Source organism: Taudactylus pleione, unplaced genomic scaffold, assembly GCF_031769625.1.
Source record: "Taudactylus pleione unplaced genomic scaffold, aTauple2 ptg000010l, whole genome shotgun sequence".
Classification (NCBI taxonomy): Eukaryota; Metazoa; Chordata; class Amphibia; order Anura; family Myobatrachidae; genus Taudactylus; species Taudactylus pleione.
The window spans coordinates 2,738,658-2,766,254 of record NW_028284413.1 but is presented as its reverse complement, the minus strand read 5'-3'; the positions used below and the strand labels follow the sequence as shown (position 1 = coordinate 2,766,254).

The following is a 27,597-nucleotide window of genomic DNA, read 5'->3' as shown; positions in this document are numbered from 1 at the left end:
AATGCGAACCGTGGTTCATGGGAGGGGGCAGGACCAATATGATACAATTTTATGATAATCACATCATTTTGGCATGGCCACCTCTTATTAGACATGCCAAATTCCACGAATAGTCAGTACCACCGACCATCGGGTCAGCTTGGATGATCACAGTTTGTGAAAGCTGCTCCAGGAGCCCCCAGTGTATCATACTTACTCTTGCTAGGGTGGAACAAAGGACCAGCTGGAACAGCCACTACTGATGCAAGCTACAAAGGTCTCCATCTTATCGTGGGTGGAATGACATTGGAGTGCACTGTACACCACCAAGAGGGTAAGCCTGGGATGGGTTGGGTATGAAATGCCGGCAGTCGGGATGCCAGCTGTCAAAATACAGACAGGCATCCTGAAGCTCAGTATCCCGGACAGGGGTCTGTAAGTATGCTAACCCTCCCCCTTCTCCCCCTAACCCACTGTTCTTGTATCTTAACCCTAATCCCCCCCCAAGCACCCTAACCCTCCACCTTAGTGCCTAAACCTAACCCTCCCTGCCCCACAGCCTAACCCTAACCTCCCCCTATTGTAGCCTATCCCTAACCCCCCATCCCGTGGTTCCTATACCCTAAACCGTGGCTAACACCTAACTCAGCACGCTATACTTACATTCGGGATGCCGGCTGTCGGGATTCCAGCGTCAGCATCTGAACTAGCATTGGGATTTTGGCACCGGTGTTCTGTCCCAGGTCAGGATTTCATCAGCCGGCATCCTGGGCCGTACGTACTATAGGTATCATAACTACATCCCACCTGGGACATAGTCAAGACATGGGACACTGTTGTATTTCTTGCACAATATTCATCTATATGATATCCACTTTGAAATACTACCTATCATATCTACAATTTCAGGAAGTCCCATTCTCATAGGTCTTGAACTGTGTGAATTAACAGCATTTGGACATTTTTCAGGACACTGGGCCTGATTCAGACCCGCTCGCAAGCGGGTTGATATTAGGCCACTGCGCATGCGCATGACGGAGCCGGGCTCCGACGTGCGCATGCGCGAGACCCGGCTAGCGATGGGCGCTCTGTCGCTCCGGGTCTTGCACCAAAAGGGGACGGCTGTCGATTTTGATTGACAGCTCGCACCATTTTGGAGGCGTGGTGTGGGGGTGGCTTCACAAACGGAGGCGTTCCCATGCGAACGCCTGCCATTTGTGGGCGGCCCCACTGATATCGCCAGTGATGTCAGTGAGAGAGCTTCCTGCTCTATTAGAGCCAGAAGCTCTCTGGGGCTTGCAGCAACGAGACCCTACCACAAGGGTCTCGTCGCAAGCCCAATGGTCGTGATGGTCTTGACCATCGCGACCATCAACCTGGCCGCTCGCAATAGCTGTGGGTGGTCCTCTCCCTCTGGGCCTGATTCAGAGGCGGACCACCCACAGCTGTTGCGAGCAGCCAGGATGATGGTCGCGATGGTCAAGACCATCGCGACCATCGGGCTTGCGACGAGACCCTTGTGGTAGGGTCTCGTGGCCACAAGCCCCAGAGAGCTTCTGGCTCTCACCAGTGATGTCAGTGGAGCCGCCCACAAACGGCAGGCGTTCGCTTGGGAACGCCTGCCGTTAGGTTTAAGCGTTCGCTTGGGAACGCCTCCGTTTGTGAAGCCACCCACCGGCCACGCCTCCAAAACGGTGCGAGATGTCAATCAAAATCGACAGTCGCCCCCTTTTGGTATGAGACCCGGAGCGACGGAGCGCCTGTCGCTAGCCGGCTCTTGTGCATGCGCACCTCGGAGCCGGCTCCGGCGTGCGCATGCGCAGTGGCCTAACATCGACCCACTCGCGAGCACATAGCGCTCGCAAGCGGGTCTGAATCAGGCCCTTTGTCCCATGCCCACATTACCACCAGACTATTTCTCATCTGCAATCAATTACATTCAACTTGTATCTAGTAATATGAGACAGTTAATTTGTTGTTGCTACGGTACATTTAAACTTTGTTCTGATTTCTATCAGTTGTACTGTACATATAATACCAAATGTCATAATACAATTTCTGTAGCCACATAGCATACTGCAATTAATTTTGCATTTACACCAACACCCAGGGTTTAGCGTAGATGTGCCTATACCTAAGTCCCCCAACATGCTGTATAATGTAATATATACTTCTCATTCTAATTTAGGGGAGGTGCTACAGAAATAACCCAATGTGGACAATTTTTCTCCTGAGACATAAAAAGAGATTGAAATTTTTCTATAATTGATTTGATATAAATCATATTCAAAACTTAATAACATCAATAACAATATTTAGTAACTATTTACAGTAAAGAAGCCTTTTACGCTGATGATAAATTATTCTTTCTTTCACTTGTATTTGATTACCTGTTGTGTATGCTCCTTGGTACAAAACATTAGCTGCACAAGTATTTCAATGAACTTGAGTATACATATAAGTTCAGCTCTTTTTTCTCTGAAGTTACAAAACATTGGGGTCTATGTACTAAGCCTTGGAGAGAGATAAAGTGGACAGAGATAAAGTACCAACCAATCAGTTCCTAACTGACATTTTTCAAACAGCCTATAAAGTGACAGTTAGGAGCTGATTGGTTGGTATTTTATCTCCGTCCACTTTATCTCTTTCCAAGGCTTAGTACATAGACCCCATAGTCTTTTCCAACCTCTTTATAATTTAATTGAACCTAATATTCTACTACCTTTCTGAGGTTTACTGTCTCCAAACCCTCAAAGTTCTAATAGTGAGATGCCCAAACCTACTCCCGCTGTGGTCTATGTTGTAAAGGCAATGTTATACTTGCACCTCATATACATTAGATTAAATCTGACATGTCACGGTCTGCTATTTTGTAAAATTCTTTTGTAGCAAGTGAAAATTCAGTTAATGTTTATATAACCCTGCTGATTCTCACTGGGGCAGGAAGACCCCATGCTTGTGGTCACCCTGGTATAGTGGAAACAGGTTTAGCCTGTTTAGTACTGGGGCTGGTTGAGGCTTTAATGCATTATTATTATTATTATTATTATTATTATTATTATTATTTAGAATGTAGAGATGACCAACATTTTAAAACTATTCTATGGCATTAGCATTGGGCTGTGGAATTTGGCTTTTTCTCCAGATGAATTTGTTCTTTAGTGTTACATCTGAATTTTCCATATTTCTACTGAACATCCCAGTAATCCCAGAATTACCACTTATTGTACCCCAATCACCCCACGAGAATGAAGTGACGCAGCTGGCATCCCAGCTCTTTTTATAGGCTGTAAATTCGGCAAAATATGCAATTCAAAAATACAGGACCTCATTCATTGCAAACGCAAAATGTATAGGGCTGAAAAAAGTCACATTCTTCTACCTATTCTGGAGTTGGCCGCAGATATGAAATGTGACCAACTCTGCATGGATAACAAATAAACCTCCCTCGCCAAAGAGAAGCAGATGTGCATGGAAAGGAATACGTTAGGAAGCGTAGCTTCACTATGAGTACAAAAGATTCTAAAAGTTTTATTACAATTACAGTAAATGGACGAAGACTGCAAATGATAAGTACCTAATTCAATTGCAACATACGAGATGCTAATTGAACAAGAACCAAATGTCATTTTTGTTGATATTGTAAACAACAGTAATAACGATATGGGCAGCCTTCCCCTTCCAAACCAAAGTAGTAAACATACTTAATTGTTGTAATACGAGTATTCAGCCAAATGAAAACTTGTTTTTAAATCACTGCTGCAGCACTTTCACTACATTTGCAGTAATAATGGGTGTAACTTAGACTCATTCAGTGAATCAGTCGCAGCCTGCGGCCATCATCGTCTTGCAAGTTGTACCAGGATTTCAGTATCCAGAAGTATTGCCCCTCTAAATATTTGCATATGCGGCTTTTTGGCAGCCATCATGGCCGAAATTTGCTTCAAACCGCCACAGCACCCCCTTACTCTACTTTGGCTGTGTCTACGCACCCCCACTCTAAGTGCAGCGATGTGTAAAAAAGACATGCATCATAACAAGCCAATCATGCAAATGAAAAAAGAAAAAGCAAGATGAGGCTAAACATAGACACATCCCATTTAGTCTCTCTAGTTTTATTTAAGAGTAAAGTTTCTCATTTAGAGAGTGGGACTGCTCATCTAGAACAAGGGTAAGTGGTGCTTCCAGGTCTTGTGAACATAAAAACTAGGGAATATCGAGCATAATAAGAGGAATCAAAAATCAAGTGCACATGAGTGAGAAAGACCAATTTACTTTTAAAAGATCATTAAAAGATCATATCCCGGCAGCCGATATGTATATATATATATATATATATATATATATAATATATATATATATATATAATCATACAAGCTCAGCACTCACCTTATGTGACCACACCATTTAAATAAAAAAATCATAGAAACTCAGCACCCGGGTGAGTGCCACGTTTGTATGTGTTTTTTTATTTAAATGGCGTGGTCACATACCACAGGCACCGCAGATATTTATATGCCGTGGATCAAAGCCAATTGTATAATATATATATATATATATATATATCATCAAGATGCGGCACTCAGGGTACTTGTAACAAACCTTATTGCATAAGAAATGAAGAGCAGCAACGTTTCAGTGCCTCCGATATACCGCCACTGTCATCCGGCTAAAATATTATATATACACATACACACTTTGATTTAATTTTAAGTGTAGGAACCTTATGGTCGCTTATGGCATGACTCAGTTATATTTACAGGAACATCAAATGATCACCCTTAAAACAGTAGTAATTCTCTATGTTAGCTTGAGGCAAGTAAAACACACTGTGAAAATAATATACAATTATGTTAATCTGTGCTAATGACAGGAATCGCAGTAAATAGCAAAATATCTGCAATAACCCTGTCACCGGTTTTGTAGTAATTGCAAGGATTTTAACTGCCCAATTGGGTAACAAAATCAGATTCTTATTTTTTTTAGATCACTAGCCCTATAAATCATGCAATTCAATGATCCATTGTCAGAAAAAGATTGCCATGCGTAGAATATATATATTTCTTACTATATAGTATTCTTTCTATTGTCACCTACATACATGGCCAAGGTAATATATATCAGATGGCTTAATATGTGTATTATTTTCCTGTTAAAGACAAGTGACCTACAGTATTTGTCATGAGGAAGTTATTATAGCAGCCAGAAACACTGAGGGTTGCCAGTTTTATATGCCACAAACATCAAACACTTTCTGCATTTTTTCCATACTTGGAAATACCTTGATAGTTCAAGTCTGTAATTCAGAACAGGCCACACAGCAAGAGCTGTTCCAGTAATAAAAGAGAAAACAACACACAACCACCACAACAAATGTTTATTTTTTCCTTTTGAGTACAATATGCTATAAGAATATGATGCATACTGTATTTATGAGTTTATGAATCCATTATCTCATCTATTGCAATTAAAAAAAAAAGAACAGTGATTAATTTAGACTTATTAAATTATTTTCAACCAAACTAAATATTTTTTTAATATAGATTCTTTATCATTTTTGTTTTCACATTATAAGTAAAACTTGCAATAATAAAAAATACATAAACATAAAATTTACTAAATAGCGTTTTTGTATGCAGTTTGCCAAACTGCATATGGTTTAGAGCAACCCGCTGAAGAATGTGACAATATTTCTCAGACATGACTCTAAGAGGCAGGGCAGCATTTGGTCTGAACTGTCTAGATGTCAAAACAGAAAATAATAATGTACATAAAAGCGGGAATTGATGTCACCAGCGCTCCTTAAAATTGTATAGCAAAGTCCATGTTTGTCTCCATGGACAGATGGTGTAGCCTTTAAACGTCATGCCAGGTGTGTTTCCTCCCAAATAATGGAGAGAAAAACATATATAGTATAACACCCTTTAAGTTTTAATCAAGGTACAACATACAACTCCATTTAAAACATCACATGAAAATGACATGTATAAAAACAGCACAATAAAAACGGCATTCACACTGCAATATCCACATATGTCTAATGACGTTTTAATTACCAGCTGATGCAAAAAGAACTGACAATGGACAGTTCTTTGTAAGCGTGTACACACTTAGGGGTGTAACCCTTCTGCAGTCCAGGAATTCACACTTGTGTGTGTCAAGCTCCCCGAATGGCTCAATCACCTCCATCACTGTCAAGTGGATGTGCACCGGCACTCACGCATTCCGACCCTCTCCGGGTCTTTCTCAAGGTAAGCCTAGATCGTGAATGCGTGCCCCAGCTTGCCAGGGGCAATAAGTATCCGTGTCGCTCCCTGGGATTGGTCCCCGCGCACCTGATCCCTAAACAGCAATCACCTATAAGTCCTGTGATTCTGTACACTGGGACCTCTCCCATAAGCTTTGATGCGCATCCCCATTGCCATGGTGAGGCAATTTCTTGAGCGTGTCATACTTCCTTATTTTCACTATAGTCCGGTCAACTATGTTAGTTATGCGGGACTATTTAACTTTCAATAAAGATGGTTTCTTGAATGTCCTAGCGTATTTCATTTATTCCATATAGACATATTACATTTCTTCACTTTCCGATCTATCAATATTGATAGATCGGAAAGTGAAGAAATTTAATAGGGACAAAAAAACAATTATAGATGCCGATTTAAGAGAGGATCTGAAAGGTAATTATTCTAAGGCTATAGGAGGTGTTTCATATATGAAAACACCACAGAAGGTATGGAATGGAAATAAAGAAAAAAAGGTCCGGAATAAGATTATGAATAATTATCAATTTGGCCTTAAAGAGAAATCCAGAGATATATGACAGACCAAATAAAGGTTGGGGCAAATATAAAGGAAAGAAAGATAAATATAAACAACAAACGCTTAAGCAACAATTGTTAAGAAACAGGGAGGAATATAACAGAGAAAGAACAGGAGAAATTTTGGAGTGGAGGAGAATAGGTAATGAGGAAAATGAGAAGCGCCCGCGTCTATATCATAATCAAAATCTTACCCTTTCCAACAGATATCTGCCCCTTATTAATGATAGAGAAAAATTCCCCTCAAGTGGAGGGAGAACCACGCCTTTTTTAGACAGGGAATGGAGACAGTTCTCAATGAGATAGAAAAGTATAAAAAAAGAGGCTGTACGGGAGGGAAGAAATCTAAATAAATTAAAATGTAAGAAAAGGAAAATTAGACAGAGACAAAAGAAAAATAATAAAAGGGAGGAATCCACAGTAGAAAAAAAAGAGAGAACAAGGAATTAGAGCAAGGGAAAGTAAAAATCTTTAATTTGAGTACACATGTATTAACACAATGGGAATCTTCAGTTCTAGAAAAGGGACTGAAATATGCCCCCTCTAATCCTATAAATAAATTCACCTCTTTTGTGGATCTAAATAAATTTATTAGAAAGCTTGCAGTAAAAAAAAATCTTTCTTAATAAGAACTTGGGGTTGGAACTGGAAACAGAACCAACCTCTAGTACTCCAGTCAGACCAAAGTCGATTCTTTATCCATCCCACATCAATGGGAATTTTATTGATACCTTTTATGCATTGGTTCATGAGGATATTAAAAACATGGAAGTTAAATGTAGCAATTTTAACTTAAGTTTTAGAAAGCGACAAGCATTAAAGGATTGGAGGGAAAATACTAACATTATAATCAAACCTGACGATAAATGGGGGGGGAGTGGTGGTTTTTGATGTAGGACAATATGAGTTAGAGGTGTAAAGACAAATAGACAATAGAACCACCTACCACAAGTTGAGGTCTGATCCTACAAACAATATAGTGGATAAGTTAAACATTTTGATTGACAAATATGGTGGTATGGGAGTGTTGTAGGAAACGGAACAGAAATTTATTTTTAACCCCGAGCCTGCCATCCCAGTTATATACGTCCTACCAAAGATCCACAAGGACCCCATTAACCCCCCTGGGAGACCAATAGTCAGTGGTATAAATTCTGTCACATTGAATCTGTCAGAATTGATTGACTTTCACTTGCAGCCATTTGTACTCCAGAACAAATCCCACCTTAGGGATACTATGGATTTATTAAAAGTTCTGGAGACAATCAAGTGGCAAGAAGATTACATCATGGTCACAGCTGATGTTCGATTGTTATATATGATCATTGACCATGATGATGGCATTGAAGCTCTTAAGAAATGCCTGCAAACAAGTTATAAAGATAGGAATGTGCAGTACTTCATTGTTGAGGTAGTACAGTTTATTCTATCCAACAATTATTTCATGTTCAAGGGTAGTTTTTATGTACAGAAGATCTGGACTGCAATGGGCACCAGGTTCGCTATGAGCTATGCAAACATCTTCATGGGCCAGTGGGAGGATGATTACATATGGAATCAACATCCCCACGGAGCGAACCTGGTGTCCTGGTCTAGGTATATAGACGATGTCCCGTTCGTCTGGAAAGGTGATGTGGAATCCCTGGATACCTTTTTCAAGTATCTTAATACAAATACAAGGAACATTGAGTTTACTTTTAACAGTAGTAATGTGTCAGTGAATTTTTTTAGATATTTCGACTTTTATAGAAGATGGTATGCTACATACAAAAATTTTTTTTTGAAACCAACCGATTCACAAAGTTTTACACAAGCTAGCAGTTGTCACCATCCAAATTGGTTGGATTCCATACCAGGAAGCCAACTGAGATGTCTAAAATGAAACTGTACTAAAAATTATATGTTTGACGTCCAAGCCAAAGATTTGCAGGCTAAATTTACTTTATGTGTATATAAACAGACCATAATAGATAAAGCAATAAATGTGGTGGAATTGATACCTAGACCGGACTTACTAAAGAAAAAAGATCCTGAAAAAAGGGAGGAAAATGTGTTTGAGTGGGCGTTTGTGACCACTTTTAATAATCAATACAAAACATTTGAGAGGTCCATAAAAAACACTGGGAATTTTACAGAAAGACCCAGTGATAGGAACAAAACTCCCTAAAAATCCAAAATGTATCTAGAAACGAGCACCGAATATCAGTTCTAATATAGTTAAAAGTGCTCTTCCACCAACTAAACTTATGTCAACCATTAAAACTACAGGTTTCCATTGATGTGTGGTATGTTTGGAGTGTAAAGGAATAAAAATGGTGGAATATAAGAGAAAAATTGAGCGAATTAACATCAATGGAAATATATTTAAGGTAAAGATTTCATTACCTGTAACACCAAAAATGTGATATATGCCATCCAATGTGAATGCGGGCTGTTTTACATCGGCCGCACATCAAGAGCCGTTAAAGTTAGATTAGGAGAGCACTTAAGAAACTTTAAAAAAAAGTCTTGAAAGTCATGCTCTATCTAATCATTTTAGATTATTTCATCAGTGCTCCCCGAGCGCTATCAAATGCTTTTTAGGACTAAAATGGGTGAAAGGACATTGGAGACATAGGGACCTGGCTGGTCAGATAGCTAGGGCTGAAATGAAATTGTTCTATGACCTCAGAACTTTACAACCGGGAGGACTGAACCTCGATTTTGAGGTAAAATGGTTTTTGTGATCTATAGCTTATGATATAACTGATACTTGGATTGCTTATATTTGTTGTCCATTTCTTATTGCATGATCCACATTTGTCTATGCACCTTCTTAAATATATACACTTTGATGAAATCAGTTTATGAATGTCCTATTTTTATATGATGTGATAGTTTTTAGATTAAATTTTTCTTATTTATATTCTTAGTGATTTTGTGAGGAATATGATGCGCATGCCCCGTTTTGAGATATATAATCCGGTATACATAAAGAGGAAAAATGGGAAATACCCACTATGCCAGACAACATGTCTATATAGAATAAATGAAATACGCTAGGACATTCAAGAAACCATCTTTATTGAAAGTTAAATAGTCCCGCATAACTAACATAGTTGACCGGACTATAGTGAAAATAAGGAAGTATGACACGCTCATGAAATTGCCTCACCATGGCAATGGGGATGCGCATCAAAGCTTATGGGAGAGGTCCCAGTGTACAGAATCACAGGACTTATAGGTGATTGCTGTTTAGGGATCAGGTGCGCGGGGACCAATCCCAGGGAGGGACACGGATACTTATTGCCCCTGGCAAGCTGGGGCACGCATTCACGATCTAGGCTTACCTTGAGAAAGACCCGGGGAGGGTTGGAACGCGTGGGTGCCAGTGCATATCCACTTGACAGTGACGGAGGTGATTGAGCCATTCGGGGAGCTTGACAGACGCAAGTGTGAATTCCTGAACTACAGCAGGGTTAAACCCCTAAGTGTGTACACGCTTACAAAGAACTGTCCGTTGTCAGTGCTTTTACCATCAGCTGGTAATTACAACGTCATTAGACATATGTGGATATTGCAGTTTGAATGCCGTTTTTATTGTGCTGTTTTTTTATACATGTCATTTTCATGTGATGTTTTAAATGGAGTTGTATGTTGTACCTTGATTAAAACTTAAAGGGTGTTATACTATATGTTTTTCTCTCCATTATTTGGGAGGAAACATACCTGGCACGAAGTTTAAAGGCTACACCATCTGTCCATGGAGACAAGCAAGGACTTTACTATACAATTTTAAGGAGCGTTGGTGACATCAATTCCCACTTTTATGTGCATTGAATATTTGTGATGGAGGGGTCAGGATTACCTCTGAGGGTATTGGCACATTTAGCAGCTCTGTGGTGGTGATGCACACTGTGTTTAACAACTATATATTGTGATAGAAAATAATAATGTATTTATTAGGTTTACAATTTATACGACTTATTAAGTATCTAATATTTATTTTTCTTGCCACAATTATAAATCACATATTATAAACCTATTTTATTTAACAATACTTTTATATTGCTTCTATAATAAAGTAATACTTTTATAATGTTATTATTATTACACAGTAACATTGCCCATGTGATATATATAACATATTATTTTAATAGATTAATATTATTAAATAAATTATTATTAACCCATAATGTATGGGTCCATAATGACTCCCTAATAAAAACCTTACCATAGTCTTCTTTGTGTTCTGATAGGCATTTAGCAAATCTCACAGTTTACAAACCACATACAGTAATACTGTACAGCCCAAAAAGTTAAGTAAATCTCCCTTGCAGGGTTTCACAACTAGTGACTATCCATGTGTGTAGGTTAACAAAAGATAAAATAAGAAAAAGAAAAATAACACATAGTAAAATAAAATAAAAAAGCTTGTCTTATACCATATAGAATCATAAAAGAATGCATTTCTTTTGCAAACATTAAGGGGTCTATTTTAGCGGACGTTTTCAGAGGCTTGCTGCATAGTTTAAAAAATATGGCCATTTATTAGAGGAGTGCCACAAAAGATATTGTTAGAGGAGCACTTTGAGCTGCCTCTATTGGTAGCCCCAGAGCCAATGGGCACTAGGACCCGGCATGGCTCTCTCCAGTGGTCTGACCTCAGACATGCACTACTGAGCATGCGCGGAACCACAACACATCTTTCTCCAGTTGTGTCCTGTATGTTAGGATGTGCTCTAAGACTCACCTGCATTACAGAGCTATATAAGGCCCCCACAGGTTTCATATTACACTGTGCCATTACCACTTACAGAGAGGAGCATACTGCTTCCTAGGTGATGGGTGTATGTGTCACTACTGCCTGGCGCACTACAACACCCTACATACCCAATCACTCCAAGGCTGCATCTAGCATCCAGATAACCTGTACCTGTTTAACCTTGCATCTACATCGACAGCCACCTGTGTCTCTACATGGTTAATAAACCAAGATCCAATCTGCTGTGTGGACTCACCTCCATATGCAGACCTGCTGCGCACTGCTTTTAGAGCCTCATTCAGGTTTGGGAATAGAGTAAAAAAGAGCAAGTAACTGTGCATCAGTTTTAAAACTTGCAGAGAGATTTAGATTTGGGAGGGGTCAGAGCCATAACTAGACTTTTTGGTGCCCTGGGCCAGAAAGAGCATTGCCCCACCCCCCTGTTTGTCAACGAGGCATATAAGATGCACACCCAAAAAAGGGATGTGGCCTCATGGGTAAGACTCATGACAAACTTGATTTGTCCCATACAATAATAAAGGGGTGCCGGTCCCATTGTACCCTGTTATCTAGGTGTCACTGCCAAATACTGTGTATTTCCAATGGCTGCAGTGAAGATACACAGTAATTATGCAGTATAACTAACCAGCTGTAGAGGTAGGAGAGTGCTGGTGAAGCTGCACCTGCAGCAGGATTTGTCCATCAGAACAGTCGTGCATAAGCCTGGAGCCAGCATTGTAGACCACTGACTGAAGGTATAGAAAGAGTGCTGATAGTAGTGTATATACAGCAAATAGCTGCAGGGAGATCCATGTATGGGGATCCGATTAAATTACTGCCACCTGGAATACCGACCCGGGACTAAAGATAGTCATCAAAATGCAGATGCCTATCTTTAGCCCCACACCGAAATCCTGACACCCAGCATCCCGAACAAGGTAAGCTGGGGATAGTTAAGTTGTAGTCGCGGTGAGGGAGGGGTAGGTTTAGACACCCCCGGGGGGACTGATGCCGGGCGTCGAGATGCCGATGATAAAAGAAGAGGAAGCTAGAAATGATAATGATTCTAAACAAAATGACAGACCCAAACAGCGCCCCCTACCCTGCGTTGCCCTGTGCTGTGGCACATGTCACGCTACCCTAGGTACGGCCCTGGGAGGGGTGTGTCCAATCACAAATCTAAATTGCAGTGTAAAAATAAAGATGTCCATAAATTGTGGACTGTGGCCCTCATTCAGAGCCGTACGCTCTGAGCAGAGCGCACGCTCTGAATGAGGGCCGCCCTCCATAAAAATGGAGCATCCTCCTGGACGCTCGTATAGCTGTGGGTCACCACCCACAGTCTATTCGAGCGTGCAGTTTGATGGCCGCGATGGTCTTGACCATCGCGACCATCGAAACTGCGAGCCAGAGCCTGCGGTTGAGGTTTTCAACCGCAAGCCCCGGAGTGATTTTGGCTCTATCAGAGCCAAAATCACTCCCACTGACATCACTAGTGATGTCAGTGGGCCGGCTTCTGACGGGAGGCGTTCCCTTGGGAACGCCCCCGTCAGGGAGGCACGCCCCCGGCACGCCCACCAAAGGGGGCGTGCTGTCAATCAACATCGACAGCACGCCCCCTTTGATCAGACACAACGAGCAAAGGACTTTCCTTCGCTCGTCGCGTCTGGCGCATGAGCACGACGGAGCTCCCTCCGTCGTGCGCATGCTCAGTGCAGACCATCGACCCACTTGCGAGCGGACAGCCGCTTGCGAGTGGGTCTGAATCAGGGCCTATATGCAAAAGCAGCCAGTATTTACCCCACATGCAAAACAAATGTATGCGCACCCCTTGTATTGCAACATAGTTTGTCCAGATGCACAGTTACTTGGTCTATCTTACTCTATTCCCTAATGTGATTCATGCCCTCAGCAAGTTAGCCACATTTTGCCAATAGATACTGTATGCTCTAAAAAAGCTTCGCTTTTCGGAGCTTGGCCGTGGTAGCTAACACCCTCTTTAGATAGTGTTAGCCCACTGTAAAGTATAGGCTACAGTATTGCAATATATTTCAGGATTGGGATCCTTCAGATGCCTCCCCATCAGTGTGTACTCACATGTGTGGAGGTCAAGAACCTGACAGCAAAGTATTAGTGTTGGTTTTCAGCAGAACAGGGTCTTATTAGAGCCTGTATCCTGGCAAGACACGTTATAAGTGACACACTAAAATAATTTCTTAATGCTGCATTTTGTGGCTAAAATAAATTATAATTAATGGAAACATTTCAAAATATTAATACAGCGATATCACAGAAAGAGAATGAAAAGGTCCATTCAATATTAATTTTATAGAAATATTGAGTGATATTATAATTAGTTCCTCAAACTCCCAAACCAGCTAGCTTGGTATCACTCTTGTCTCGCTTTTTGCTTTAATGTAAATAGCCAACCATTTTAGAATATTACTAAAAAACATCCTTTTCCTATCCAAAATGTAAACACAAATTCTTATCATTTCTCTCATCTCCTGTCTCAACTACTGGCATTCCTCTCTCCCATCTATCCACACATGCATCCAACATACATGTTGTAGTAAGACCAAATTTAAATCAAGTTACTCACCCTAATCTAAAGAGTTCTAAACACCTTGACTCCTTCACCACATCCAAGACCTCTTCCAATAACATTCTCTTAAAACCAGCTCAACTCTGTGGCTTACCACCTCTCTGCTAAGCATCTCTCATTCCCCCCTCTGAAACTCCCTAAAATGTCTGATCAGACTTTACCCCAACATTCCAATCTTTAAACTATTCCTGAAAACTCGCCTCTTCACAGGCAGTATTGCAATTGTACTACTATAGATTACGTTTCCTCTGCATTGGCCAAGCAAGAATGTGGATATTTAAAAATAAATACAGGTTGAGTGTCCCATATCCAAATATTCCGAAATATGGAATATTCCGAAATACAGAATTTTTTTGGCATGACTCAGATAATGAAACCTTTCATTTTTGATGGTTCAATGTACACAAACTTTGTTTAAGGCACAAATTATTAAAAATATTGTATAAAATTACCTTCAGGCTGTGTGTATAAGGTGTATATGAAACATAAATGAATTTCATGTATGTACACAAACTTTGTTTGAGCCACAAAATTATTGAAAATATTGTATAAAATGACCTGCAGGCTGTGTGTATAAGGAGTATATAACACATAAATGCATTCTGTGTGTATATTTGGGTCCTATTCCCAAGGTATTTCATTAGGCTATGTAAATATTCCAAACTACGGAATATTCCATTATCCAAAATACCCCTGGTCCCAAGCATTTTGGATATGGGAGACTCAACCTGTAATAAAGTGCACCTGGCATTTGTACACAGTGAAGACAGCCACACATCTTCATGAGTGAGTTATCAATTCAATAACAAACCATTAACAGTACTTATACAATGGTCCCAGTATTGAGTTGTATACTGGTTAATATTGGATCATTCTATAAAATAGTTGCCTCCACTGTACATAACTTATATATGTTCTTTAACACATACACAAATTAAGAGAAAGAACAGATAATGTGCAATAAAACAATATCTTCAATATTTCCCTTTAATATGTACCAGTAAAATAAAGAAAAATAAATATTTTGTTTATATATTTGCAAATTCCCCATTGGTATGCAATATCCAGACTATTATATAACATCTAACATACCTCCGGGTGTACAGTATGGAAAGCTGCTCTGTTCTAGAGGCCTTTATTCCGTCCAAACGCTGTGCTGAGTTGAGGCCCAGCATACCATCTGTACACGGGGCAGTCTTGATGGTGCTTTGTTGCTGAGATTAAAAACAAAACAAAAAACTTGCCAGTAAATAATTAAAGTCATACTAAAGAACAAACAAATAACTCAATACAGTACATATATAATGTGAGGCATATTCCCATACACATGACTTGCAACTGAAATGTCAATAAGCAAATGCTGGATCTGGTGCTCTCTAATTAGAGTTTTTATTATTTCTTTTTTTGTATTCATCTTAAATACAGCTGTTGCAGCTGTTTACTAAAATTACAAAAAATTACCAATTTAAAAAAATTAAGGAAAAATAAAACAAAACTCAAAAAATACACTGTACAACACACAAAATCTCTAATATTCCACTACCAGTTTTGAATGGCTAAGGACAACTCCCAAAATATTATCTTCTTTATGTTATATTTCTTTAATAAAACACATTAGCTTATCTACTGTATAGACACCTAAATTATTTATCAAAATATAATTCAAAAAGTTAAATGTAAATAATATTGTTGTCTGAGGATTCCATCTTGCCCCTCACAATACTTTATGGTTGCGCTAATTAAAAAAATTCAATTAAAAAGCTTTATTAACTATTTTGGCATACTAAAGTCTATTTGTGGAATAGCATTATTGAGTAATGATAGGTCACAATCCTTTTACAGCACACTAAATAAAATTTACAAGAACACTCAGAGTTACTGATGGAGATTTGCTCTTCCGATCCAGAATTTTTGTGCTCTGGAGCCAGAGGAAATTATCGGATATCATGCTCCTGTTTTTGTTGGAGATGTAAACTGCCAGCATGCTACAATGTCTCGTTCTGGTGCCAATTCTCAACATTTTTAAACCATGCTGAATTTTGATGAGGCTTGTTAGCATTTCCTCATGCTGTGCATATATACTGCTTATACTATCCTTCACCTGTACAGTTATGTCCACCAGCTGTATTATAACTAAATATATAATAGTTTGTACTTAAAACAAATAAACTATTAGGCACATGCTCATGCTGAAAAACTTCTATTATTAGACAAAATTTATCTGAAAATGTAATTGTTTAAAACCTAATCTATTAATCATTAATTGTAAAAATGCCTGATAAATAACGTCCAATATTGACGGGTATCAATGAGAAATCAATACTGTCTGTAGCCATTTATCATGCCACAGATTCCAGCACAGCGCTGGCATGGAGAAGTCCTCTTTGGTCTGAAATGTACTGCACCAGTCTCTCACAGATCTCTTGCAGAACCGGGCACAGCTGAGAAAAATGTATCCCTTATAGGTGCATTTTATGCCTGTGCTTCTGGCATCCAACTCTACATCATCCCCTACAGAGCCATAACTAGACTTTTTGGTGCTGTGCCAGAGAGAGCATTGGCGCCCTCCCCCTCCCCCATTTTTAAATAGGGACATAAGATAGTGCACCTGAAAAAGGGCCATGGCCTCATGGGGAAGGGCCAGGGAAGAGATAGGGGAGGCCATGAGATGCTGGGGATGAAAGAAGAGGAAGCTACAAGTGAGAATGATAATAAACAGGAAAATTGACAGGCCCAAACACCGCCCCCTGCCCTTCGGTGCCCTGTGCCATGGCACTGGTCACACTATCCTAGTTACGGCCCTGATCCCCTAAGTGTAAATGTGGATGTTGAAAGTAGCACTGGCTGAAACTTAGAACAGTGTGTCTGTATGTTTTTTTTCTACTTGAAACAAATTCCGCAAATTGCATACCATATGCTGAGAATCACAGCATTTGAAGAGTTATAGACATAGTTTTTTTTTTTTCAAATGAAACATTAAATCATTTTAAAATGTCTTATTCCAAGTATACAATAAATCATTTTGTTCTGATATCCCCATGTGATGATATTTGTTAAATAGGCTTCCTTATTAATGAAAGCCAGCAAGAAGACCTGCAGAAAGATTGAATTTATTGCAGTCATTATTTTAAATGAAACATTCATTGGGGAATTATTGTTACATTATGCATTCTTGCTAAATATGTATACAGGAAATGGCCCCACCTTCCTCCCAACTACTCGCTTACTGATATAAAACGAGGAGGCAGTTTGTGCCCCAAGCATTAGTCTACAAAGTACATTATTTGAACCTGTACCTTAAAAAAGAATAAGACAAACAACACCTTTACTTTAGTTTAAAATTGCAATCTAAAAGTGAAATTACATTGTAATGTTAAATGTGTTTATGCAGAATTCAACTGAGTACTTCGAATAATCTATATTGTTTAGAAAATAATTATAATAGCCAAACTCAGATAGTTGGTTTTATCCCTATTCCTAGGCCCCAAAGTCTATTTTTATGTACTTTTGCCTTTATACTGTACATGTCTAGTGGAAAAAATAATAGATGAATTTATCCACATCTATCTGCAGAGCTTTATATCTCTAAAACATCCATCCAAATCTCATTGCAGACATGTCAATGTCAGAAGGACAGTGAAAAAGCACATGATTGGATTAAGCAATTAACTTTTCCATCAAGCAGAATCACTGGGAGTCCCAATGCAAAATACTAATTGTAAGGTATTGCTCTCCAATCCTAAAACTGATTTTTTTATCCCTTAAAATTCAGTTCATCATAGAAATGTCACACACACTGAATGTTGATAAAATGGACCGAAATATCGTCCAATGGGATTGTCAATCAGGGAGAGTGAAGCTCATTTTTCTGTTTCCTATCATCAAAATCTCTTTTACTCCCTAATTTTTAAATCCTATTTTTCCTAGCAAGGGTTAATAAAACTAAAATAAATTATGAGTATGTGCATCCAAAACTTACAAGTTCCATAAGTTAAGTAAGGGTAATTTTTTTTCGTTTTGTTTTTATAGTAGACAAGGTAGATAGCTCTGGTATGCCGATATTCAGAATATCAGCACCAGAATGTTGACATGGTCTGAATGTCAACAAACGGAACGTAGATATGGACAGAATGCTGACATTAAACGTGTTAATATTCACAATGTCAACACTCTGGCAATGCCGTCATTTACTGGACAGAGCCATAAAGAACACAAGGAAAGTATGGTTTACACACTGATTCACAACCAGTTTTTTAATGAAGGATTCACTAGTATAGTAAAACAATTTTGACAAAATTACAAAAAAAACAAAACAATATATTTAAAACAATATAGTATACTAATGTACAGCTAATAAAAAAAAGCTATATCCGAGTGTCTGCCATTTAAACTGGTTAAATGCCTTTTAAAGTGTTTGGTGGCACAATACCAAATAGGTGCAGAAAGCTCAGCAGTATGGCTATTCGTCATTGTCTAATTGCAGCCTAAGGAAACTTCACACATCATTTGCAGTATACTGGCCTGATAGCGCAGGTTTTCCAGAAAAACATCCTTCTGTTTTTTTATTGACTTATAACAAAACTACTTGATTATGCACAAATTGGAGCTATATTGTGTTTGGGTCATTCATGAATGTGAAATAAGATGGCTTTAAACCAAAACCATCCAGCAGTAATGATTTTTATAATGATAATGAAACTAATAGTGATGTATGGCTTTGTTTATAAACCGTTAATAGGAAGTCTGAAAATGTTTCCTTTGTTTAGTTTACAACTTAGACATATGAACGGTTGATTAAGTATTGCGGACGTACTGTAAACAATAAGGAAGGAAAATTGCATTAGGAATGCCAAATGGGTCTCAATTAAATCCAAAGGAACAAGACACGCTACAGGGAGAAAGTTTAGGCTGACTTGAGCTATGTAGGAAGTGCCTATTAGCAGTCACACAGTGACAGATTTACCCTGGCATCTCTTGCTAAATGGAATATATTGCTTGTATTCAAGCCACTGTGCTGCACACTTTGGCCCTCATTCAGAGCCGCTCGCTATTTGCGGTCGTTCGTTCTAAAACAAGGGGTGGCTGGCTATTCAAATGAACTGTTCGCTAATTGCGGTCTGTTCACGCCTCTAAGTCTGAACGAGCGAGCAAAACTTGCGGTTGTAATTTTGAAAAATACGCCCCCTTGCCGCTCGCACCATACGTCATGTCCGCTATTTATTAGATTAATCGAGTACATCGAACAGCGTATGAACTGCTCGCTATTCTTGTGGCTGTTTTTTTCAACCGCTATTTTGCGAGCAGTTCTGAGTAAAAAAAAACCAAGTGACGTGGTCAATGATGCTGCTGTATTATTTATGCACTCCCTTAAAGCGCCCGTTTTGACCTTTAAGCACGCCTGCGTTCGAATTCCACCCCCCGTTTTCAAGCACCTTCCCCTGTTACCACCCACATACGCCTCCTTCTGTCACTCAAAATAGCAGGCATTCGCTATATAGCGAACAAATTATTTTCGGCCGCACTGACTGGTTCGTGCATGCGTATTAAAATCCGTACGCATGCGCAGATGTGCGAACATCGGTCAGAACGAACGAGCGGCCGCTTACGAGCGTCTCTGAATCAGGGCCTTTGTTAGATAGTGATCACCCAATTATTACATATATTATAGTGCTTGGCCATGAGATCTATTCTATCCAGGGCACTTTCTTTGTAGAGTTTAAATTGGCCCCACACATTTCTTTGGCTTCAAAAGATATACTGTTAGGTTAACTTCACTCTGTGTTTATGTGATAAAGATGCTCCAGTGTGGCACGGACTAATGTGAATGGTTTATTTACTTTATTTATTAACGTTTACTTATATAGCTCCAGCATTGCGCTTTATAATTGGAAACAAGACATTAATAGAATGAGATTGTGTAATAACAGACAGAGAGGAAAGGGGCCCTGTTTGCAAGCTTACAATCTACTGTATAGGGTCAAACATTCTCTGCAAAGTGCTGTGTCATATGTTGGAAATATACAAATATATACTGTATACAGTATCATACATATTTAGCATACTTTTTTATTTTGCATATATACTTTTCTTTTTTTATTATTCTTTGTATGTTTACAGCTAAAATAATTATAATTATGGTATTTACATATTGTAGAAACACTCACTCCTCCTAATTTCTCATTGAGTCCCCTCCACCTCAACACAATGGGGGCGATTCAATTCAGTGTGATGCTGAATAGTCCCAGGAAGGAGTTCCCAGAGCTACTGAATTGACTACGCTCTTAAGTCTGACTAGAACCACTTAAGTTGGAGAATGCTGTTTAGCGCACCTTAAGCTGGGTGTTTAGTCGTGCTAAACTACATTCTCCGACTAAAGTGCCAGCCGTGATGCTATTATCGCCACACTAAGCCGGAAAACAGCATGGTGGCCGACACTTAAATCGGATTGAATCACCTCCTATGTTTTCTTTCCAGTTCATCCCCCAACTATTCATCCATTCCCTTTAGAATGTACAGATGAGCCAAGCTAGTTTGTTGCACCATACGCCATGTGGCGCGCCCTGCATCTCACGCCACACGGTACGCTTTGAGACGCTCCTTTCAGTATTAATCGCAATGGAACATACCGTGTCGTTGGAAAAATTCATAGCATACAATACAACTTTTTGTCCACCAGGTGTCGCTTTTCCTAAACTACACTGCGCATGCATCCAATATCCAATGCATTTTCTGTATCACTGCCCGATGATTGGCTGACAGAACCTGTGATTTGGTATACTATACTACAGGGTTTTCATCATGGAATCAGGGCTGTAGAAGAATGTGTAATAAAGTTTTAAACCATTACAGTACAGAATGTGTGCGAGTCCTGTACTTTTTTAAACAAAATGTTTTAATATTTTCATCTCAGGGGCTCAGACAGGGGTCACATGCATATACAGCTTTCAATGAGATGGGATATTCGGGTAACTGCTCGGGTACTGGGTTTACACGTTCTAGTATAATATTTTGAAAGAAAGACACATTTTTATTACTATTATCATTATTATTATGCTTTCCTCACTGCGCCTTCCCTAACGGCAGTGGGTGGGTGGAGTGCACAAGGATTCCATAGATGAATGTGAAAGCCTTCTTGGCCTAGTGGTTACATTGCCATGGTCCAGGGTTCAAATCCCACCACAACCAAATATTATTTCATATCATGATTATTTTAGATTCATTTCCTCTATATATTCTATATATTTTTTTTATAAAGTACAGTGGTAGAGTGGGAGTTTCAGATGCACCCACAGGTGTTGGGGTTCAAGGACTCAAATGCAACCTCAGTTTTAACTAAGACCACATGATTTCCTGTTCAATAATGTTGCAGTAGTATATTGAAGGCACTACATTGCTCCACAACTCCCCCGCATCCTGCAATGACACACCCATACAGTTAAGGGGTGCAGGGGCTCGAGTGTCAGGTTTCAGATGCACTCCCATCAGGGGCTTAGATGTGTCAGACGCACCCACAGGTGTTATGGTTCAGGGACTCAAACACACCTAAAACTACTTCTCCCAGTTAGTAGAGAGAGGTTGGTTCCTCTATCTCACCAGGATGAAGAGCTCACCCTAGGTGAATTACCCCCATCAAGCAGCCATGTTACAGGAGTATAGGATGCACTATGCATGCACGATGCACACTACAGTATGCACATGCTCACAGTGTCTCAGCGGTTGTCAGTACTGTAAGCTACAGTATGCGTGCGTCTCAATGTCTGTGTGTCTTTGCAGGGTGCAAGGCATTTGTGGAGCAATGTAGCGCTTTCAATACAGTACCTCACCATTACTGAACATTAAATCATCCCGTCTCAGTGAAAGCTGTGCGTGCGTCTGACCCAACTGAACCACGGATGCTGAAAGTGCGTCTTAAACCCGTCATGAGCACCTCCAACACATGGGTGTGTCATTGCAGGGTGCGGGGGAGCTGTGGAGTTCTGTAGTGCTGTCAATACAGTGCTGCAACATTATTGAACAGGAAATCATATGGTCTTATTGAAAACTTTCTGCATTTGAGTACCTGAACCCCAACACCTGTGGGTGCATCGGAAAATCGATAAGTGCGGATGGATCCACCACTGTACTTTATAAAAAATATGTATAGAGGAATGAATCTAAAGTAATCATTAGGGGTGAGCGGGTTCGGATTTCTGAAATCCGAACCCCCCCGAGCCCCCCCGATCCGAGTCCGATCCGAGTCAGGCTCGACTTTTCCCGCCTGACTCGAATCTGAAATCGAGGCAAAACGTCATCATCCCGCCTTCCGGGTCTCGCAGGTTTTGGATCCTATATAAGGTACCCGCGTTGGCGCCATTTTCTCACTCGGCTGTGGACAATGAAGAGGGAGGGTGGGAGTTAGGGCTGGCTGGGCTGTGTAGTGTAGTGTAGTGCAGAGTAGTGTTGTGCTGTGCTGTGCTGCGCTGTGCTGCTGTTGTCCACTACTTCAAAGTCCATAGGGGCTGGCTGTGTTGTGCTGTGCCGCTGTTGTTAATAGAGGCTGTGTCCACTACTTCAAAGTCCATAGGGGCTGGCTGGACTGTGTTGTGCAGTCAGTTCTCCATAGGGGCTGTGTCCACTCCAAAGTACTGTGCAGTGTCCCAGTCCTAAAGGGGTGCTGTAGTGTTGTCCAGGGGGTGCTCTGTCCATCAGGGGTGCTCCCCCCAAGTGCTAAAAAAAAATATTTTTTCTGTGTTTGTGAATTGTGTGCGCAGTAGCCGCACGTGCATCAACAAAGTAGTGCCAAGCGTGCGCCTGTGTCATAAGTAAAGGGCCGGCTGGCTTGACCGTTAAAGGGTGCTGTAACCTCCAAAGTACACTCCAAACCAAATAACAAAATATTTTTTCTGTGTTTGTGAATTGTGTGCGCAGTAGCCGCACGTGCATCAACAAAGTAGTGCCAAGCGTGCGCCTGTGTCATAAGTAAAGGGCCGGCTGGCTTGACCGTTAAAGGGTGCTGTAACCCCCAAAGTACACTCCAGTCCAAACCAAAAAAAAAAATATTTTCTGTGTTTGTGACTTGTGTGCACTGTGGCTGCACGTGCATCAACAAAGGAGCAGCGCCAAGCGTGCGCCTGTGTCCCATAAGTAAAGAGCCGGCTGGCTCATTTCTTAAAGGGTGGTGTAACCCACAAAGTGCACTACTCTCCAGCAAAAATAAAAAAATATTTTCTGTGTTTGTGTGCGCTTTAGCTGCACGTATATATCAATATAACATAAATGGAGGACCAAACTTTCTCTGATAAAAATAAAATAGGGAAAGATCAAGAACCACTTCCTCCTAGTGCTGTTGCTGCTGCTGGGAGTTGTTCATCATCCCAGAGAGGAAGTAGGAACACCACCACTTTTACTAAACAATTGACCCTCGAACAGTCCCTAGCGATGAGGATGAAGTACGACAGCAGTCATCCTGAAGCAAAACGTATAACTGAGGCCTTGACTGCTATGTTGGTGTTAGACGTGGGTCCGGTATCCGCCATTAGTGCAGTGGGATTTAGACAATTGATGGAGGTAGTGTGTCCCCGGTTCCAAATCCCGTCTAGATTCCACCTGCATCCTCAAAGCAGCAGCGACAAGCGTGCTTCTGTCTGTTAAAGGGTGGTGTAACCCTCAAAGTGCGCTCCACAAACAATAAAAAAATTCTTTTTTTTTTTTCTGTCTTTGTGAAATGTGTGGGCTGTAGCCGCACCTGCATCCTTAAAGCAGCAGCGACAAGCGTGCGTCTGTCTGTTAAAGGGTGGTGTAACCCTCAAGGTGCGCTCCACAAACAATAAAAATATTCTTTTTTTTTCTGTCTTTGTGAATTGTGTGGGCTGTAGCCGCACTTGCATCCTCCAAGCATCAGCGACAAGCGTGCTTCTGTCTGTTAAAGGGTGGTGTAACCCTTAAAGTGTGCTCCACAAACAATAAAAATATTCTTATTTTTTTTTCTGTCTTTGTGAAATGTATGGGCTGTAGCCGCATCTGCATCCCTTAAAGCAGCAGCGACAAGCGTGCGTCTGTCTGTTAAAGGGTGGTGTAACCCTCAAAGTGCGCTCCACAAACAATAAACATATTCTTCTTTTTTTTTCTGTCTTTGTGAATTGTGTCGGCTGTAGCCGCACTTGCATCCTCAAAGCAGCAGCGACAAGCGTGCGTCTGTCTGTTAAAGGGTGGTGTAACCCTCAAAGTGCTCCAAAAAATAAAAAACATTTTTTTTATGTGTTTGTGACTTGAGTGCAATGTAGCCGCATGTGCAGCAACACAGTAGCAGCGCCAAGCGTGCGCCTGTGTCATAAGTCAAGGGCCGGTTTGGACATCTGGTCCGGACTGAAGGACGTGCCAACAATTTCTGACAAGTCTACTGTCACTGCATATGATACTGTCCTCAAAGCAGCAGCGACAAGCGTGCGTCTGTCTGTTAAAGGGTAGTGTAACCCTCAAAGTGCACTCCACAAACAATAAAAATATTCTTCTTTTTTTTTCTGGATTTGTGAATTGTGAGGGCTGTAGCCGCACTTGCATCCTCAAAGCAGCAGCGACAAGCGTGCGTCTGTCTGTTAAAGGGTGGTGTAACCCTCAAAGTGCTCCAAAAAATAAAAAATATTTTTTTTATGTGTTTGTGACTTGAGTGCGATGTAGCCGCACGTGCAGCAACACAGTAGCAGCGCCAAGCGTGCGTCTGCCTGTGTCATAAGTCAAGGACCGGTTTGGACATCTGGTCCGGACTGAAGGACGTGCCAACAATTTCTGACAAGTCTACTGTCACTGCATATGAAACTGTCCTCAAAGCAGCAGCGACAAGTGTGCGTCTGTCTGTTAAAGGGTGGTGTAACCCTCAAAGTGCACTCCACAAACAATTAAAAAATTCTTATTTTTTTTTCTGTCTTTGTGAAATGTGTGGGCTGTAGCCGCACCTGCATCCTTAAAGCAGCAGCGACAAGCGTGCGTCTGTCTGTTAAAGGGTGGTGTAACCCTCAAAGTGTGCTCCACAAACAATAAAAATATTCTTCTTTTTTTTTCTGTCTTTGTGAAATGTGTGGGCTGTAGCCGCACCTGCATCCTTAAAGCAGCAGCGACAAGCATGCGTCTGTCTGTTAAAGGGTGGTGTAACCCTCAAAGTGCGCTCCACAAACAATAAAAATATTCTTCTTTTTTTTTCTGTCTTTGTGAATTGTGTGGGCTGTAACCGCACTTGCATCCTCAAAGCAGCAGCGACAAGCATGCGTCTGTCTGTTAAAGGATTACATCGGTGACAACATCCAAGTAGGCATGTCAGACAGTCCGTACCTGTACTGGCAGGAAAAAGAAGCAATTTGGAGGTCCCTGTACAAACTGGCTCTATTTTACCTGAGTTGCCCCCCCTCCAGTGTGTACTCCGAAAGAGTGTTTAGTGCAGCCGGGAACCTTTTCAGCGAAAGGCGTAGGAGGTTGCTTCCACAAAATGTGGAGAAGATGATGTTCATAAAATGAATTATCAATTCTTCCAGGGAGACCAGCCTCCTGAACGTACAGAGGGACCTGTGGTTGTGGATTCCAGCGGGGACGAATTAATACTCTGTGAGGATGAGGATGTACACAACACAGAAGAGGGTGAGGAATCGGTGGATGAGGAGGATGAGGACGACATCTTGCCTCCGTAGAGCCAGTGTGTGCAGGGACAGATTAATTGCCAGCTTGTTTTGTGGGGGCCCAAACGAACCAATCATTTCAGCCACAGTCATGTGACAGACCCTGGCGCTGAAATGATTGGTTTGTTAAAGTGTGCATGTCCTATTTATACAACATAAGGGTGGGTGGGAGGGTCCAAGGACAATTCCATCTTGCACCTCTTTTTTTTCTTTGCAGTATGTACTGTTTGGGGCCTAGTTTTTCAAACTGCCATCCTGTCTGCCACTGCAGTGTCACTCCTAGATGGGCTACGTATTTGTGCCGCCCATTCGTGTCGTTTAGCATAGTCATCCAGCTACCTCGGTGCAACCTTTTGGACATAAAAACACTATTGTGAGGTGTTCAGAATAGACTGGAAATGAGTGGAAATTAAGGTTATTGAGGTTAATAATAGCATAGGAGCACAAAAACCCACACATTCTGTGATTTTAGCTGTTTTTATGCTTTTTAAAAGAAAAATACAGATCCAAAACACAAAACCCAGAACCCAAAACACGGAAGGGTGGTTTAGGCAAAACCAATCCAGATCCAAAACACGAAGAAAGGTCCAGATCCAAAACCAAAGCACAAAACACGAAAAGTGGCCGGTGCACACCCCTAGTAATCATGTTTACAAAATAATATTGGGCTGTGGTGGAAATTGAACCTTGTAGTACCATGGCCTTGTAAAATGACCACTGTAACCAAGGCCAAGAAGGTTTTCACATTCCATCTTCTGAATTCTTGTGCACTCCTCCCACCCACTGCCATTATTCTTTTAAGCTTAGGTTGAGGGCGCAGTGAGGGAAGGGCAGGAGGGGGAGCACAGGACGGTGCTGGGTGCCGAGATACCTACAGGGGATGGGGGAAGGTAAACACAGTGACGTACACTGTAATCATTAATTTTATTTGTGTGGTGTGGTGGGGGAAGTGCATAGCCAGCCCTGAAGTTACAAGTTACGTAGCCTATTGTAAATCGATCTGAGAAGCACCTGGGGGTAGGATGGGGGAAGGTAAAAAAATGTGTCCTACTTTCATTTAAAAAAAAAACTATTTGCATCCCTTTTACAGCAAGTTAAAGTACTACAGTATACTGTACATACACGTCTGTAAATGAATCGGCATTTTGCAGTAATGTAAACTCATTAGCTGCTAATGTATCGGTTATATGTATGGGTACTGTATGTGTGCTGATTTGCGTCCTGTTCAACGAGCTTCTGCAATATTATTAAAGACTGGTTGTGTGGACATGTGACCTGCAAATACACTGCAAAAGTGTCCCGAACATAATTGGGCTGCTTGTCAGGGATATCCATCCCCTTCTACATTATGAATCGATGGGTACAAATGGCCTACATGGTCAAATGTCGACACAAAAATGGTCGACACATGATTTTGGTGTTGTTATTATTATTTTTAAGGTTTGGTCCAAAGGTCGACAAAAAAAAATACTGTGTCAACCATTTATTTGTGGACCTTTTGACCAAACCTTACTGTAATTGTAAAAAATACTTAAAAAAAAAAAATACAGTGTCAAGCATTTAAGTATTTTTTACAGTTAGGGTTTGGTCAAATGGTCAACACATAAATAGTCAACACATGATTATTTTTTTATTAAATATTTTTTTAGAGTTAGTGTTTGGTCAAAAGGTCAACACAAATATGGTAGACACGTTATTATTTTTAAGATTGATATTAATTTTTTATGCTTAAGATTTGGTCAAAAGGTTGACACAAAAATAGTCGTCACAAAAATGGTCGACACAGAATGATTATTTGTCTTT

The 27,597-nt window shown here is 40.6% G+C and overlaps 1 protein-coding gene across 2 annotated transcripts in view; it reads right to left on the bottom strand.

Annotated features, from left to right (window-relative positions):
• Positions 1-27,597, bottom strand: part of NGF (nerve growth factor) — a 118,737-nt gene that overhangs the window by 2,847 nt on the left and 88,293 nt on the right. For both annotated transcript variants that reach the window (XM_088467421.1, XM_088467422.1), the window contains exon 2: positions 15,242-15,363. The gene's annotated coding sequence lies outside the window, so the exon portion shown is untranslated. The remainder of the gene's footprint in view (positions 1-15,241; positions 15,364-27,597) is intronic.